Source organism: Salmo salar, chromosome 21 (assembly GCF_965601325.2).
Source record: "Salmo salar chromosome 21, fSalSal1, whole genome shotgun sequence".
Classification (NCBI taxonomy): Eukaryota; Metazoa; Chordata; class Actinopteri; order Salmoniformes; family Salmonidae; genus Salmo; species Salmo salar.
In genome coordinates, this window is record NC_138311.1 from 11,623,475 (window position 1) to 11,642,919 (window position 19,445).

Below are 19,445 nucleotides of genomic sequence, written 5' to 3' on the forward strand. Positions count from 1 at the left end.
ATGTGTCCACATACTACTGCTGTAAATATCATTCTTAGTATATATTGTCTGTATTCATCCGCTGTATACGGTATACTTATAGATTGCATTTGGATTACTGTTAACATGCTATTTGGGTTGTTTGACATTTTACTGCATTGTTAGGAGCTAGCAATGTAAGCGTTTCGCTGCACCCGCTTCAACATCTGCTAAACTGTGTACGCGACCAATACACTTTGATTTGATTTGTTTTTAGCGCTGTTTGTCCTTCCTTAAAATGGGCTTTAATGGGGCTGTAGTAAGTCCTGAACGCATCATGGATACTTTGAGATTACATCCCTTCCCAGATGCACAAAGCCCATGATACTCATAGTTGGGCTAGATGAAAGTGCAATAAACATAATTTACAATAGTTGAAATCCCTACAGGGTTCAAGTTTTGAATATTTTATTTTCAATCAACAGCATACAACAACTTCTATAAACATATTTTATTAAGCATTTATTTGAGAATTAATAACAATCAATTAAAAAGCATAGTATAATGCAGAGTGCAACCTTTAACTGGTAAAAGATAACGTCGACCATATGTGGCTATAAACAGTGTCAATGTTTTTCAGCAGCCATAGATTGATCACCAAAGCCTAATCAATGGTTATATTTTCAATATGGACAGTATGGTATACTGTGTGTGTGTGTGTGTGTGTGTGTGTGTGTGTGTGTGGTGTGTGTGTGTGTGTGTGTGTGTGTGTGTGTGTGTGTGTGTGTGTGTGTGTGTGTGTGTGTGTGTGTGTGTGTGTGTGTGTGTCATTAATGAAGTCTACTAAGTCCCCTTAAATGAAGACACATTATTGTACTTTCATCTTTTAATCTCACAAAGATAGTTAGGATGGCAGTGAAAAACACAAATCAGATAAATCAACCAGCTCTGCTTTAAAGCAGCATGAAGAATGTAATTTTAGATGAGAAAAAGCACTGTTGGCAAGGAGATGCTCCCAGAATAGCTAAAAGGGGAATTCTTTGAAGAGTCAATAGATTGGGCCCAAGCTGCTATACATACAAGTATAGCAGCTTGACTCCACTCGTACTAGAATGAATAAACCTCTGCAATTGTCTCATAATGGTACATATTAGTTATATATTTTAATTGTTTCTTGAAAAGGTTGTAGTGACATACAATCACACATTGAAAATGTAATAAAGTCTGTGTGAGCTGGTGTGGAGGAGTCAGGCGCAGGACAGCAGATATGAGTAAAAAACGTATTTACTCAAAATACAAACAAATACAACGCAATAATGCGAGCCCACAATAACGGACCGTATTACAAACAAACAATTACTCACAAACAAACATGGGGGAACAGAGGTTTAAATAATGAACAAGTAATTGGGGAATTGAAACCAGGTGTGTAAGACAAAACAAATGGAAAATGATAAGTGGATCGGCGATGACTAGAAGGCCAGTGATGCCGAACGCCGCCCGAACAAGGAGAGGGACCGACTTCGGCGGAAGTCGTGACAGTACCCCCCCCCTTGACGCGCGGCTCCAGCAGCGCGCCGACACCGACCTCGGGGACGACCCAGAGGACAAGGCGCAGGGCGATCCGGATGGAGACGGTGGAACTCCCGCAGCAATGAAGGGTCCAAGATGTCCTCCACCGGCACCCAGCATCTCTCCTCCGGACCATACCCCTCCCACTCCACGAGGTACTGAAGGCCCCTCGCCCAACGCCTCGAGTCCAGGATGGTTCAAACAGCATATGCCGGGGCCCCCTCGATGTCCAGAGGGGACGGAGGAACCTCCCGCACCTCAGACTCCTGGAGTGGACCAGCCACCACCGGCCTGAGGAGAGACACATGGAATGAGGGATTAATACGATAATCTGAGGGAAGCTGTAACCTGTAGCATACCTCGTTCAGTCTCCTCAGGACTTTGAATGGCCCCACAAACTGCAGACCCAGCTTCCGGCAAGGCAGGCGGGGGGGCAGGTTTCGGGTTGAGAGCCAGACCCGGTCCCCTGGTGCGAACACCGGGACCTCACTGCGGTGATGGTCGGCGCTCGCCTTCTGCCGCCTCACGACCCATTGCAGGTGCACATGGGCGGCGTCCCAGGTCTCCTCCGAGCGCTTAAACCATTCGTCCACTGCAGGAGCTTCGATCTGGCTCTGATGCCAAGGTGCCAGAACCGGCTGATACCCCAGAACGCACTGGAAGGGAGAGAGGTTAGTGGAGGAGTGGCGGAGTGAGTTTTGGGCCACCTCTGCCCAGGGGGTGAACCCCGCCCACTCTCCCGGCCGGTCCTGGCAATATGACCGCAGAAACCTACCTACATCCTGGTTTACTCTCTCCACCTGCCCGTTACTCTCAGGGTGAAAACCTGAGGTGAGGCTGACCGAGACCACCAGACGTTCCATGAACGCTCTCCAGACCCTGGACGTGAACTGGGGACCCCGATCAGAGACTATGTCCTCAGGCACCCCGAAGTGCCGGAAGACGTGAGTGAACAGGGCCTCTGCAGTCTGTAGGGCCGTAGGGAGACCGGGCAAAGGGAGGAGACGGCAGGACTTAGAAAACCGAGCCACAACGACCAGGATCGTGGTGTTGCCCTGTGAGGGAGGAAGATCCGTCAGGAAGTCCACCAACAGGTGCGACCACGGCCGTTGTGGAACGGGTAGGGGTTGTAACTTCCCTCTGGGCAGGTGCCAGGGAGCCTTGCACTAGGCGCACACCGAGCAGGAGGAAACATAAACCCTCACGTCCTTGGCCAAGGTGGACCACCAGTACTTCCCACTAAGACAACGCACTGTCCGACCGATGCCAGGATGACCAGAGGAGGGTGACGTGTGGGCCCAATAAATCAAACGGTCGCGGACAGCAGACGGAACGTACAGACGCCCAGCTGTACACTGGAGAGGAGTGGGCTCTGTACGTAACGCCACACTCGATATCCGCATCCAGCTCCCACACTACCGGTGCCACTAGGCAAGAGGCCGGGAGTATGGGAGTGTGATCCATGGACCGCTCCTCTGTGTCATACATCCGGGACAGTGCGTCCGCCTTAGCGTTCTGGGAACCTGGTCGGTAGGACAGGGTGAACACAAAACGGGTAAAAAACATGGCCCACCTTGCCTGGCGAGGGTTCAGTCTCTTTGTCACCCGGACGCACTCCAAATTGTGGTGGTCAGTCCAGATGAGAAAAGGGTGTCTCGCCCCCTCAAGCCAATGTCTCCACGCCTTCAGAGCCTTGACGACAGCCAACAGCTCCCGATCCCCACATCATAGTTTTGCTCCGCCGGGCTGAGCTTCTTCGAAAAGAAGGCCCAGGGGCGGAGCTTCGGTGGCGTACCCGAGCGCTGAGATAGCACGCCTCCTATCCCAGCCTCGGACGCGTCCAACTCCACTATGAACGCCAAAGAGGGATCCGGATGAGCCAGCACGGGAGCCGAGGTAAACAGAGCCTTCAGGTGACCAAAACCCTGGATGAACCTCCAGTAGTAATTGGTAAACTCTAGAAACCGCTGCACTTCCTTTACCGTGGTGGGAGTCGGCCAATTACGCACGGCTCAAATGCAGTCACTCTCCATCTCCACCCCTGAAGTGGAAATGCGGTACCCTAGGAAGGATACGGACTGTTGGAAGAACAGACCTTTCTCAGCCTTGACATACTTCCCTGTGGCTCAGTTGGTAGAGCATGGTGTTTGCAACGCCAGCATGGTGTGTGCAACGCCAGGGTTGTGGGTTTGATTCCCATGGGGGGCCAGTACAAAACATGCATGAAAAATTTAATTAAATGTATGCATTCACTACTGTAAGTCGCTCTGGAAAAAGAGCGTCTGCTAAATGACTAAAATGTAAATGTCATGCTCCAGCAGTCGACCAAGCACCCTGCGCACCAGGGAAACATGCTTGGCGCGTGTAGTGGAGTATATCGTCGATATAGTCAGGCGCAGGACAGCAGATATGAGTAAAAAAATGTATTTTCTCAAAATACAAACAAATACAATGCAATAATGTGAGCCCACAATAATGGACTGTATTACATACAAACAATTACTCACAGAGGTTTAAATAATGAACATGTAATTGGGGAATTGAAACCAGGTGTGTAAGACAAAACAAATGGAAAATGAAAAGTGGATCAGCGATGGCTAGAAGGCCGGTGAGGTTGAACGCTGCCCGAACAAGGAGATGGACCGACTTCGATGGAAGTCGTGACAGAAAAGTTGACTTCCTTATAATGAATGAAGTCTAATCATAAACGACGGGCATAGAAAATCCAGTGTAAATAAAACACATTACGTCAGGTTAAGTGTATTTTTAGAACACACCATCCACCCCATAGAATTCAGAAGTGCACACTGTAAACTATGACATCCTTGCGTATATTGTATACCCTCATCAACAATTGAAGATGTTTCACTCAAACATGCATACCTAGGCTAACAACACACAGATAACTCCCTCCCTCATGCACACACACACACACAGTGAGGAGAGAGAGACACACACACATACATGATCAGACTCAAGAGCACTTCATCTGAGTTCCCAGTGAAGGAGATGGTGGGTCTTCTATATAAAGGATGCCATCAATCATTATGAATTCTATTGAAGTTGGCATCTTAGTGAGATGGATTTCCACAGCTGTAGATGCACGTTCAGGGATGTTCACAGCTGATGAACAGTAAACACAGCTTTGGTGCTATTTTCTCAAGAATGTGGTGAATTTTCAAAAGTACAAAACTTCAAACTGGTAACACTTGTAACACAGCAAGTCTTATATACAAAAGCTTTTATTGTGCATTCATTTTGTATGGAAACATCTTTCACCACACAACCATTGATCCAAAACTGTGAAATACCATGAGAACATTGATTTAATCACCAAAACACAACATCATTATATTTTCTCAATGGAGTTGTTTTAACAACCAGTTAATCCAATAGCAGAGAAATGCAAGATACATGTTTCAAAATTGCCCTTTGAATGTAATATGCTACAGTACTGTAAATTACAGTGCATTACCCTGTTTTTTACATTAGGCAATACGCTTCCATTACACATTAGAATTGACAAAAATGTAAAATAAAATGTAAATTTCTATCCAATGTGTGATCATTGAGGATATTTTTCACAATCATTGATGCAAAAAAATATATTGTGCAGATATAATTACAACATACAGTACCAGTCAGAAGTTTGGAAACACCTACTCATTTAAAGGTTTTTCTATTTTCTTCAGTGTAGAATAATAGTGAAGACATCAACACTATGAAATAATACATATGGAATCATGTAGTAACCAAAAAATATATATTTTATATTTGAGATTGTTCAAAGTAGCCACCCTTTGCCTTGATGACAGCTTTGTACACACTTGGCATTCTCTCAAACAGCTTCATGAGGAATGCTTTTTCAACAGTCTTGAAGGAGTTTCCACATATGCTGAGCACTTGTTGGCTGCTTTTCCTTCACTCTGCGGTCCAACTCATCCTAAACCATCTCAATTGGGTTGAGGTTGGGTGATTGTGGAGGCCAGGTCATCTGATGCAGCACCATCACTCTTCTTCTTGGTCAAATAGTCCTTACACAGCCTGGAGGTGTGTTTAGGGTCATTGTCCTGTTGAAAAACAAATGATAGTCTCACTAAGTGCAAACCAGATGGGATGGCGTATCGCTGAAGAATGCTGTGGTAGCCATGCTGGTTAAGTGTGCCTTAAATTCTAAATAAATCACAGACAGTGTCACCAGCAAAGCACCCCCACCATCACACCTCCTCCATGCTTCACTGTGGCAACCACACATGCAGAGATCATCGGTTCACCTATCTGCGTCTCACAAAGACACGGCAGTTGGAACCAAAAATCTCAAATTTGGACTCATCAGACCAAAGGACAGATTTCCACTGCTCAAGTGTCCATTGCTCGTGTTTCTTGATTCTCTTCTTATTATTGGTGTCCTTTAGTAGTGGTTTCTTTGAAGCAATTCGACCATGAACAACTGATTCATGCAGTCGCCTCTGAACAGCTGATGTTGAGATGTGTCTGTTACTTGAACTCTGTGAAGCATTTATTTGGGCTGTAATTTCTGAGGCTGGTAACTCTAATGAACTTGTCCTCTGCAGCAGAGGTAATTCTGGGTCTTCCTTTCCTGTGGTGGTCCTCATGAGAGCCAGTTTCATCACAGCACTTGATGGTTTTTGAGACTGCATTTGAAGAAACTTTCAGAGTTCTTTAAGACCTTCATGTCTTAAAGTAATGATGGACTGTCATTTCTCTTTGCTTATTTGAGCTGTTCTTGCCATAAGATGGACTTGGTCTTTTACCAAATAGGGCTATCTTCTGTATATCACCCCTGCCTTGTTGCGATACAACTGACTGGCTCAAACGCATTAAGAAGGAAAGAAATTCCACAAATTAACTTTTAGCACGGCACACCTGTTAATGGAAATGCATTCCAGCTGACTACCACATGAAGCTGGTTGAGAGAATTCCAAGAGTGTGCAAAGCTGTCATCAAGGCAAAGGATGGCTACTTTGAAGAATGTGAAATATAAAATATATTTTGATTTGTTTAACACTTTCTTGCTTTCTACATGATTCCATGTGTTACTTCATAGTTGTGATGACTTCACTAGTATTCTAGGTTATATTAGAATCTATTTAATCCATTTTGAATTCTGGCTGTAACACAACAAAATGTGTAAGTCAATGGGAATAAATACTTTCTGAAGGCACTGTACATGTCACGTTCTGACCAGTAAAGGGGTTATTTGTTATTGTAGTTTGGTCAGTACGTGGCAGGGGGGTATTTGTTTTATGTGGTTCGGGGTGTGTGTTTATGTAGAGGGGTGTTTGGTTAGTGTTTTCCGGGGGTTTTGGGCTATGTTCTATGTTAGTATATTTCTATGTTCTAGTCTAGTCTTTTTAGTTCTATGTTTAGTTTATTGATTTGGCCTTCAATTGGAGGCAGCTGTTCCTCCCTGCCTCTGATTGAAGGTCCTATATAAAGGGGTGTGTTTTGTTTGGGTTTTGTGGGAAGTTGTGATTGCATAGCTGTGTTTAGCCTGTAATCCTGTTCGTTCGTACGGTTTCTTGTTTTGTTTTCCTTAAGTGTTCAAAATAATTATAGAATGAGCACTCAACCCGCTGCGCTTTGGTCCACTTACTACGACGACCAGTACAGTACATTATTTCTGTATGTATATTATTATAAACATTTGGGGTATAATTAAGCAATAAGGAACCTCGGGATTTGTGGTATATGGCCAATATACCACGGCTAATGGCTGTGTCCAGGCACTCCGCGATGCATCGTGCATAAGAACAGCCCTTAGCCGTGATATATTGGCCATATACCACACCCCCTCGTGCCTTATTGCTTAATTTACAACAAATGATTTTCTGAGTATTATGACGAAGTGGGACACGAAGGCTTATAAATAAAGTAACACATTAAGATCAGAAATCTTGCCTCAGTAATTGCTTAGCACATCTGTTTTCAGCCTCCAGTATTTTGTAATAGCAGGTATTTGTTCAAATAATTGAGAATTATTCCATTGTCATTGTATTTTTCTTGTATTATTCCTTCCTTTCCTCCACAAGATAATATGTAATTGGATAGGTGCAAAGTAGAATGGTGGAAAATGTGAATTCTCCCTCCCAAATCACTGCCACATCAGTGATCCTTTCAATATGAGGTTCAATGGTAAGGAGCATGCATTTCACTGGCCAGCTCCCTGACAATAAAGGTTTGCTGCCCCCATGTGTTTGTTGAACTGAAGTAGATAGGCATTGGGCTAGTACAAAATGTTTGCAATGTAGTGGTAATATTACTAAAGCTCTTAATAAATAGTAACTAAGAACATTTCATTGTATGAAAACAAAAAAACTGATATTTCCCAGTAGTGTACTGTAATTAAATCCTCCAGGAGAGGATAAACTTCAAAGTTCAACTTCACGCTTTCAAGGCCCTACATGACTCTGCCTCCCTCCTACCTCTCACAGCTACCACTGACCTGGCTGCTCCCTACGCTCCTCTGACTTTGGCCTCCTCCTGATGTTCCCCAAGACCAGGCTTCACACAAGACCCCCTCAAACCAGAGAAACAAATTCGTAAAAACATTCAGCTAACTTCAATAAACAACCAGAAATAACTGTTGATGTTTTTGGTTGTTGAGTGAATTAAACCATGCCCATTTTAAGCTTATCTTTCTGAAAAACTAAAAGTTATGGTAACACTTTAAAATAACACCTTGAAATAAAGCATTATAATGAATTAGTAAATAGTTTATTCATTCTGTATTAATCATTATTCCCACATGTGTAAATGTTAGTAAGATCGTTACTCACAAATGTATAACCACTTTTAAAGTATGTAATAATGATTAATAAAATGTTTAATATATATCCTTATAAACCATTTACTAATCATTAGTAAAGTATTTTTGCAGGGTCTAATCTAAATTGAGGACTATTTATACTTTATACATTATATATATTTTGACCAGTGGAAGTTTTCAAAAAAAGATGGACATACCATGGGTAGACAATAAACATTTCAGCATTACCTGAAGTAGAACAGCCTTTTTCAAAATTCTCCTCGGGGACCCCCAGCCATTCCAGAGATAGCACACCTGATTCAACTTGTCAACTAATCATCAAGCCCTTGACTAGGTGAATCAGGTGTGCTAGTTCAGAGCAACAACAAAATTGTGAAACAAGGAGGTTTGAAAAACAATGGAGTCGAACATATCAATGGTTAAACATTAAACATACAACACAGATTATGTTTAAAGGCCAAGTGCAGTCAAAATTTGTTTTTTTCCTGTTTCATTTATTTTTTTATTTTTTATTTATTTAACCTTTATTTAACCAGGAAGGGCTCATTGAGATTTAAAATCTCTTTTTCAAGAGCTTCCTAGCCAAGATAGGCAGACAAACAACATGAAAAACTACAAGTAATCTAGTAAAAACCATAGAATTCACAAGAGTATAACAAAATCAAAAACAGGAAATTAAAAACATTGACATGTCAGGGAATCAGTCTCAAGATCATTCATCAGTGATTTAAAAATACCAATCGGGACAAGTTCTTCCAGTTTAAAAGTATTTTGTAAGGCGTTCCAAGACGATGGCGCAGAGTACATAAAAGCCCTTTTACCAAATTCAGTTCGGACATTTGGAACAGTTAGCAGGATAAAGTCCCGCGAACGAAGAGATTACCCACCACATTTCTGAACAATAAAAATGCCCAAATAAAAAGGTAGTAAACCCAAAATGGCTTTGTAAATAAAAGTATACCAGTGACTGAGCCTACGAGTGACTAGAGAAGGCCAGCCAACCCTGGTATACAAATTGCAGTGGTGCGTAAGGGTTTTGCAGTTTAAAATAAATCTCAAAGTGCCATGGTAAAGGGTGTCAATTGATCTCAAACACTGAGCGGATAAAATATCCCCATAGTCTAGTAAAGGCATAAATGTAGCTGATACTAGCCTCCTTCTGGCTTCAAAAGAAAAACAAGCCTTATTCCTAAAATAAAATCCTAAATTCAGCTTCAATTTTTTTGTAAGTTGTTGAATATGCATTTTAAAAGAGAGGCCATCATCAATCAAAATTCCAAGATATTTATTTGAAGTTACAACCTCAATCTCCTTGCCCTGACAGGTAGTAATAGGTGAAAGGTTCAGAGGTCTATTTCTTGCTTTAAAAAACACCATTAGTTTAGTTTTGTCAGTATTGAGGATAAGCTTCAATTGACACAAGGTATGTTGAACAGTATAAAAAGCAGTTTGCAAGTTCTGGAAAGCTTTTGTAAGAGATGAGGCACAACAGTAAATAACAGTATCATCAGCATAAAAATGAAGTTGTGCATTTTGGACATTTTTGTCTAAATTATTTATATAAATAGTGAATAAGAGAGGACCAAGTACAGAGCCTTGGGGCACACCATTAAAGACAGACAATTTAACAGACCTAAGCCCATCAAATTGAGTGCACTGAGTTCTATCAGACAGATAGTTAACAAACCATGCAACTGCATGCTCTGAATGACCTACACTCGACAATCTCTGCCTTAGTATAGCATGATCAACTGTATCAAAAGCCTTAGAAAGATCAATAAAAAGTGAGACACAATGCTGTTTTTTGTCAAGAGCTTCAGTGATATCATTTAAAACCTTCATGGCTGCTGTAATTGTGCTATGCTTCTTCCTGAAACCCGATTGGTACATTGATAAAAATAGAGTTAGTAAATAAAAACTCTTTTAGCTGTTCACTCACAAGGGTTTCAAGTATTTTCACCAGGGGTGACAGCTTTGAGATTGGCCTATAATTATTTAAAATAGTTGGATCTCCCCCTTTTAAAAGTGGCAGGACAAATGCTGATTTCCAGATCTTTGGAATTTCATTACATTCCAGGGTTAGATTAAACAGATATGTAAGTGGTTCAGCTATGAAATCAGCTGCCAGATTTAAAAAGCAGGGATCCAAAAGATCAGGACCTGCAGGCTTTCTCTGACCTAAGGATTTTAGGGCTTTATGTACCACCTGCACTGAGAATGGCAAAAAGCTAAAAGTTTGACCAGCTCTCACTGGTTGATCCACACAAGGTTGTACAGAGACAGAGGACACTGAATCAAACAGCCTACCAGATGATACAAAGTGCTCATTGAAACAATTCAGCATTTCAGTTTTGTCATATACAGCAACAGAGTCCTTCAAAACACAAATAGTTTATATCATATTTTACAACTGATTAAACTAACACTGCAAAATTGTGCTTATTTGGGGGGGCAGTGTTATTTCCTGAAATGTACTGGTTGATAATACAATCTACACAGGACCTTCTAATCAGCAGGTTTGCTAGGGTGGGAGTTTCGGCTTTCCATGGTGTCCTAGCAAAATTATTGGTTGATAAATAGTTTCTTGCTAAAAAGCCACTTTTGCCTATTTAATGGAAATGTATTACAGTAAGGTGCTTAATTGTTACCCAGAAATGGTTTGATATTGATATAAAAACGGCTGCATTGGGCCTTTAAACCTCCACTGCATAACTATGTGTGTACAGGTGATTTTGGAGAGCCCTTTGGCAAGAATGCAGTTTTCTTTCAAGATTTGAACACGCTATCCCAGAAACTCCAGCTCTCATTGGTTGTTGCTGCTTAGTTGACATGGCATCAACATCCGCGCTGAGACTTTGTGGCTGTGTTATCTAGTGGAAACCCAGTGTACACAATTTTGACTGTGTGGCTGTGGTAATTGAAGATAACTGAATTCCATTTGAACATGTACTAAAAATGTTAAAAACTCTGCAAAAAATGAATCGTACCTTTTTCAGGACCCTGTCTTTCAAAGATAATTCGTAAAAATCCAAATAACTTCACAGATCTTCATTGTAAAGGGTTTAAACACTGTTTCCCATGCTTGTTCAATGAACCATAAACAATTAATGAACATGCACGTGTGGAACAGTCGTTAAGACACTAACAGCTTACAGACGGTAGGCAATTAAGGTCACAGTTATGAAAGCTTAGGACACTAAAGAGGCCTTTCTACTGACTCAGGGTCAGTAGAAAGAGGCCTTTCTAAATGCCCAGGGTCCCTGCTCATCACCAGGGGTGATGGTCGGGTTCGCGTTTATCATCCAAGGAATGAGCGTTACACCGAGGCCTGGACTCTGGAGTGGGATCGATTTGGAGGTGGAGGGTCCATCATGGTCTGGGGCGGTGTGTCACAGCATCATCAGACTGAGCTTGTTGTCATTGCAGGCAATCTCAACGCTGTGCGTTACAGGGAAGACATCCTCCTCCCTCATGTAGTACCCTTCCTGCAGGCTCATCCTGACATGACCCTCCAGCATGACAATGCCACCAGCCATACTGCTCGTTCTGTGCGTGATTTCCTGCAAGACAGGAATGTTAGTGTTCTGCCATGGCCAGCGAAGAGCCCGGATCTCAATACCATTGAGCACGTCTGGGACCCGTTGGATCGGAGGGTGAGGGCTAGGGCCATTTCCCCCCAGAAATGTCCGGGAACTTGCAGGTGCCTTGGTGGAAGAGTGGGCTAACATCTCACAGCAAGAACTGGCAAATCTGGTGCAGTTCATGAGGAGGAGATGCACTGCAGTACTTAATGCAGCTAGTGGCCACACCAGATACTGACTGTTACTTTTGATTTTGACCTCCCTTTGTTCAGGGACACATTATTCCATTTCTGTTAGTCACATGTCTGTGGAACTTGTTCAGTTTATGTCTCAGTTGTTGAATCTTGTTATGTTCATACAAATATTTACACATGTTAAGTTTGCTGAAAATAAACGCAGTTGACAGTGAGAGGACGTTTCTTTTTTTGTTGAGTTTACATTTAATATTCACGTTGTCAGCCAGAAAGGTAGCTAACACTAGCAATGTCAAATTAGCTAGCTCGCTAGCTAGCTACATGGTTGATGATATCTACTGTGAATTTCCCTGCCTGGTACAAGATAGCAATATGATGATAGTTTTGTACATTAGTTGAGGGCGCCGGAGCTTGAGGGTGCCAGGCTGCCCTGCATCACGCACTCCTATCATCCATTAAGCACACCTGCCTTCCCTCGTCATGCGCATCAGCGATATTGGACTCACCTGGACTCACTCTTCACATGTTATTACCTCCCCTATATTTGTCAGTTCCTCAGCTCTGTTCCCCGCTTCTGCATTGATTGTCTTTTGTTTGTGTCACCTGTTTGCTGACGCTGATCCTGTCTCATTCCATGTCCGTTATTTATTAAATGTTTTACTCCCTGTACCTGCTTCGTCTCTCGAGCATCATTCCATGTGACAGAGAGGTGTTGGAGCTGGCCGCTTCCCATCTACTGGAGTCATTTTTTACATCATGGAGTACCAAAGAGCTATCCCAGGGTCTCTGGATAAACTTGCTGGTGCACCTGCATGAATTGCAGGGAGATTCCTGAACTTGACAACACACTCAGTGGCTCAGTTGGTAGAGCATGGCGCTTGCAATGCCAGCACTCCCCAGTACAAAAAACAATAATATGAAAATGTGTGCACTCACTAAATGTATGCACTCACTGTAAGTCATCAAGTATGTTTACATAACTGTTTAACACTTTCCATGACTACACTGTACTTTATTTTAAATTTGGATCCCAATTAAGAAAAATATTCAATTTGGTGATAACATTGTGTCATTTTCTGTTCATTTTTCCTTGTCTGGATGATATTAGTTCGGTACTTAATCAGAATGTTTCCCTTACACTGTGCTTTTGTTATTTGAGGTAGGTTACAGAGACTACCTTGTATTCTTGTTTATCTCCCTAATAAATCTATTTGACCTGATCTGTGTAATCAGAGGGACTTGTTTTGTACTATATTTACACCAGGGTAGTCCATCCGTCTTTCTGGATATCTACCCACCTGTTGGTCTGAAATTTAAGTGTAAACCGTCAGGAGCATTGTTATCTAGGAAGAAGATTTTAATACATTTTTTAGGGGGTAGATCAGCTTTAATATTGAATATAGATTGTAGCTTCCATCAATATTTTTCTACTGTATCATTGATTGTATGTTGTTTTACTCCATGTGTAACTCTGTGTTTTTGTATGTTGTCGAACTGCTTTGCTTTATCTTGGCCAGGTCGCAATTGTAAATGAGAACTTGTTCTCAACTTGCCTACCTGGTTAAATGAAGGTGAAAAAAAAATTACAATTTAAAAAAAAGTTACAAATTAAAATGTCTGCATCACTTCCAATCCCCCATATATGTTTTTTGTGGTAATGCCGCAATTGGTTGGTTGTAATTTTGGGTAGAGCAGACATTTCCTTATGTTTTAGTTAGCTGCATGTATGACATAACTCCACCAGTCGTATTTATGATATCATTTACGAAGATTATACCTTTGTTAAAATACACATACATACATACAGTTCAAGTCGGAAGTTTACATACACTTAGGTTGGAGTCATTAAAACTCGTTTTTCAAACAGCCCACAAATTTCTTGTTAACAAACTATAGTTTTGGCAAGTCGGTTAGGACATCTACTTTGTGCATGACACAAGTAATTTTTCCAACAATTGATTACAAACAGTTTATTTAACTTATAAATCACTGTATCACAATTGCAGTGGGTCAGAAGTTTACATACACTAAGTTGACTGTGCCTTTAAACAGCTTGGAAAATTCCAGAAAACTATGTCATGGCTTTAGAAGCTTCTGAGAGGCTAATTGAATTGGAGGTGTACCTGTGGATGTATTTCAAGGCCTACCTTCAAACTTGGTGCATCTTTGCTTGACATCATGGGAAAATCAAAAGAAATAAGTCAAGACCTCAGCAAAAAAATTTTTAGACCTCCACAAGTCTGGTTCATCATTGGGAGCAATTTCCAAACGCCTGAAGGACCTTCCAAAGGACCTTGTGAAGATGCTGGAGGAAACAGGTACAAAAGTATCTATATCCACAGTAAAACGAGTCCTATATCGACATAACGTGAAAGTCCGCTCAGCAAGGAAGAAGCCACTGCTCCAAATCCGCCATAAAAAAGCCAGACTATGGTTTGCAACTGTTTGGAGGGAAAAGGGGGAGGCTTGCAACCCGAAGAACACCATCCCAACCGTGAAAAAAACAAGGGTGGCAGCATCATGTTGTGGGGGTGCTGTGCTGCAGGAGGGACTGGTGCACTTCACAAAATAGATAGCATCATGAGGACGGAAAATTATGTGGATATATTGACGCAACATCTCAAAACATCAGTCAGGAAGTTAAAGCTTGGTCGCAAATGGGTCTTCCAAATGGATAATGACCACAAGCATACTTCCAAAGTTGTGGCAAAATGGCTTAAGGACAACAAAGTCAAGGTATTGGAGTGGCCATCACAAAGCCCTGACCTCAATCCTATAGAACATTTGTGGGCAGTACTGAAAAAGTGTGTGCGAGCAAGGAGGCCTACAAACCTGACTCAGTTACACCAGCTCTGTCAGGAGGAATGGGCCAAAATTCACCCAACTTATTGTGGGAAGCTTGTGGAAGACTACCCAAAACGTTTGACCCAAATTAAACAATTTAAAGGCAATGCTACCAAATACTAATTGAGTGTATGTAAATCTCAACTAGCAAGCAAGTCGCAGCAATGAAGAATTGACTATGTGCGCGTTCACGCGAAGGGGGGAGATTCTGGCAGGGGGGAGATTTTCGGCACAACACCAGCGTCGTTTTGCGTATCAGTTCATAAACCATGTGCCATGGAATTGATACATCAAAAATCTCTTCCCAACTATTTTACAATCTATATGGCACGGCTGTCAATTGTTTGGTCCTTAACTGCATGTGTGACATAACTCCACCAGTCGTATTTATGATATCATTTACGAAGATTATACCTTTGTTAAAAAATAAATAAAATGTTTTATTTATCAATTAGTATATTTGAGTTTAACCACATTATTTGTTGTATTATTTTTTCTGTCTTTTCTGGTGGATTAAACTGAAATTGCAATGGCTTGTTTTAAAAATAGCGATATTTGGGAGATTATTTCCTTTTAAAATAACTGAAAGTGAGAGGTTGTAATCTGAATAAAGGGAAAAAGACCTTTCTTGAACACAGAGTGAGACATTCTTACTAATTTGCTAGAGAACCAGTTTGGATTTCAGTATAACTTTTGTATGACTGAAGCCTTTAGTGAGAGGTCTAATGCCTAAATATTGAATAATTTCTGCCCTCCGAATTCATATTCATTATATAAATAGGCCCATTTAATTTTGTCTGGTGAGAGAACAGTTTAGTAAATCATTTAAAAACCATTCCAAAAGTACAATAATGATTAAAAAAATTCACAAGTATTGTTGCCCACACAAACTTCCCTTATTTCTATGATTTATATGCTTGGCTCTAGGTCACCTCTTTCATCAATAATTCAGAGTACTCTGTAGGTTCTCACTGCCCGGGAATGACCAAGTCTGACAACAAGGAAGCTCAGGTCCTTCCCAGCTCAAAGGTGTGCTTACTGCACCCTGTGTTGCGTGGCGACATCTCCTCGAAGTTGTAGCTGCTCAGCCGTTGTTGGTGGTGGCACTTCAGGAAGTCTTGGGACATCTGATGACAGGATCAATCTCTTTGGTAGTCCGATTTGAGAACCCAGTCTTCTAAACACCGCTCTCCTGAAGTTCTGGGATTTCGGTGTAGTCCTTTGCAGTTTTCAATGCGTTGATACTTCACCTTTGACATTGTTATTGTAACCTCCTTTCGCTGAAAGATAGAATACAATTTCATAAGTATTTTGTCTATAGAATTAACTATCACACCTGATTAAACTAATTGCATTCTAAACTGAAAATCATGATTAGTTGATTATTGGACTCGTGTTAGCTGGGGCTGGGGCAAAAGTATGTCACCAATCAAGCCCCCGAGGATTGGAGTTGACCATCCCTGACCTAGCAATGTAAAACCTCCCTGGTCTTTGTGGTTTGAAATTCACTGCTCAACTGAGGGACCTTACAAATAACTATATGTGTGGGTTACAGAGATGAGGTAGTCATTCAAAAATCATGTTAAACACTATTATTGAACACGGAGTGAGTCCATGAAACTTATGTAACTTGTTAAGCAAATTGTTACTCCTGAACTTAAGGGGTTTAATACTTACAGACTCAAGACATTTCAGCTTTTCATTTTTTATTAATTCATAAAAAATTAGACAAACATAATTCCACTTTGACATTATGGGGTACTGTGTGTAGGCCAGTGACTAAAAAATCTGAATTTAATACATTTTAAATTCAGGCTGTAACACAACAAAACGTGGGGGAAATCAAGCAGTGTGAATACTTTTTGAAGTTACTGCAACTAGCCTGGCTTGCTGACAATTCTGACAAGTCAAACATTTTACCTTGTTTCTGGTGCATGTATTTCATGACACTCGTTTGCTACAACAAGTGGCAACTTTGTTTCAAAGTTTCGTCATGGAATTGTTAAGCGGCACCATTATCGTGGAAACGTTTTCAACTGCACATCACGTGTTCTTTAATGCCCCGTCTTTAGTCAGCTGTTGTACAACACATTCGAAAACTAGGTCGTTTTATCTCTGATCTCGCAAAGAAGGGCACCTGTTGGTGGTGGGCAAGACCTGAAAATGGTTGTCTAGCAATAATCAACAACCAATTTTGACAGACCTTGAGGAATTGTTAAAATATGAATGGGAAAATATTGCACAATCCTGGTATTGAAAGCTCTTAGAGGCTTACACAGGTGCTTCTACAAAATATTGTGTGAATACTTATGTAAATGAGATGTTTCTATATTTCATTTTCTTTTTCTTTTTTTATACTTTGTTTTTATTGTAGGAACACAAAGAAAGTACAAATAAAGTCAAATAAAAGAACAACAAAAAAGATCTGGCAGTTATAGTGCACGTCATACCTTCATCATATTGGTTACATTGACATCTTTGAATTAGACCTTTTCCAAGTACGAAACCCATTTTTCCCAGTATTCCTGACCCCTCTCCTCTTGTGTTCTTAAAGCAAAGGTCATACGCTCCATGAGGTATATTTCTTTTACAATGTCTATTCATTGTGTCACTGTGGGAGGGTCTTTTTGTAGCCATTTCCTAGTGATAGCCTTTTTACTGGCTGCCAGTACGACCTTCAAGAGGTACTTTTCTTATCAGGTATTTCACCCAAGTACAAAGAAATTAATGTTTGTTCTGTCAAATCCCATAATTTTTCCAATGTTAGATCTTATTTCTCCCCAGTAGGTTTCGATTGCGGGGCAAGTCCAAAAGATATGAGAGAGATCCACCCTCGATAGGCCGTATTCTCTCCAACAAGGATGTAGGGAGCCAGTCTGTTTTGATTTCAGTTTAGGTGTTATGAAGAAACGTACAACATTCTTCCATCAGAATTCTCTCTATGACCTTGAGTTGGTGGCGCTTTGTTGAGTCTCTAATATGTTCAACCATGTTTCATCAGTTATTTCAATGTTAAGTTCCTCCTCCCATTCCTTTTTAATATACTTTGTAGAATGTTTCTTTGAGAATTGAATACCCAAGTAGAGATTTGAGATATTTTTTTTGTTACTCCCCAAGTTGTATGCGTTAGTGAATACTTGGATTAATTTTGGAGGTGCTCGAGGGTCAGTCACTTTTATCTCCCTTAAGAAATAGTGTCGAACTTGTAGGTATCTGTAAAAATCTTGTTTATCCAAGCCATGTTTTTTACTTAGGTCCTGGACGTTATCTAGGTCCCCATTCTTTATAATTGTACTGAATGATGTGATGCCTTTCTGCGTCCATTGTTTAAATCTGCTGTCCTGAGTTGCAGGGATGAAGCTGGTGTCGTATGTGGGCCAACTCAGCAGTTTGATCTCTCTGTCTAATTTATTTTGCTTAACTACCCTAAACCATGTCTTCAGAGAGAAATGAATCCACTGATTTTGTCTACTGTATATTTCTATTACCATGTCCTTATTTCCCAAAACTGACTGTATGGGTGTCTCTGTCAAAGTAGTCTCAATGTCTTTCCATTTGGATTCGAATTCTGAATTGCACCAACACACCAGAGGTCTCAATTGGGCTGACACATAATAATATTTTAGGTTTGGTAAGGCCATACCCCCACAGTTTTTTGGTAATTGTAATGTTGTATATCTAATTCTTGGTCTCTTACTGTTCCAGATAAACCTTGATATCCGTTTATCCCATTCTCTAAACTGTTTAGGCGGGATTTCTATGGGCAGTGATTGGAACAAATACAGTAACCTCGGCAGGATGTTCATTTTGATTGTTTCAATTCTACTTCTAAGATCTAAGGGAAGTGAATTCCACCTGTCTAGGTCATCATATATTTTCTTGTTGATGTGATCGTAATTCATGCAATAAAGTTTGGGTGTATCTTTTGGTAGATATACTCCAAGATATTTAATGGATGAAGAAGTCCAGTGGAAGTTATACCTACTCTTCAGCTCTTTCTGTGGGGTATAATGATATACTAGGGCTTGGGTCTTGTGTACGTTAAGCACATACCCTGAATATGTTCCAAATGTTTGTAAAACATCCATCAATCTAGGTACACTTGAGCCTGGGTCTTTAAGGAATAACAGAACGTCATCAGCATACATGCACATCTTATGTTCACTGCCTCTTATTGTTTTTCCCTCTAAGGTTGGGTCCTGTCTTATTGCCTGTGCTAATGGTTTGAGGTACAAGGAGAAGAGAGTGGGTGAAATATTACAGCGTTGTCTTGCCCCTCGCTCTAATTTTATAGTTCGTGACAAATGTCCATTTATCTTTATTCTAGCGGTCAGACATGAATACAGTGTTTTGATGCACTGTATCACTTCTTTGTTGAAACCAAATCTTTCCATAACTTGGAATAGGTAATCCCACCCCATGTAGTGTTCTCCTTATATTGTCCTGTGTCTGCCTATTTTGTATGAAACCAGTTTGATCTCCGTCAATCAATTCTGGGATTATGTT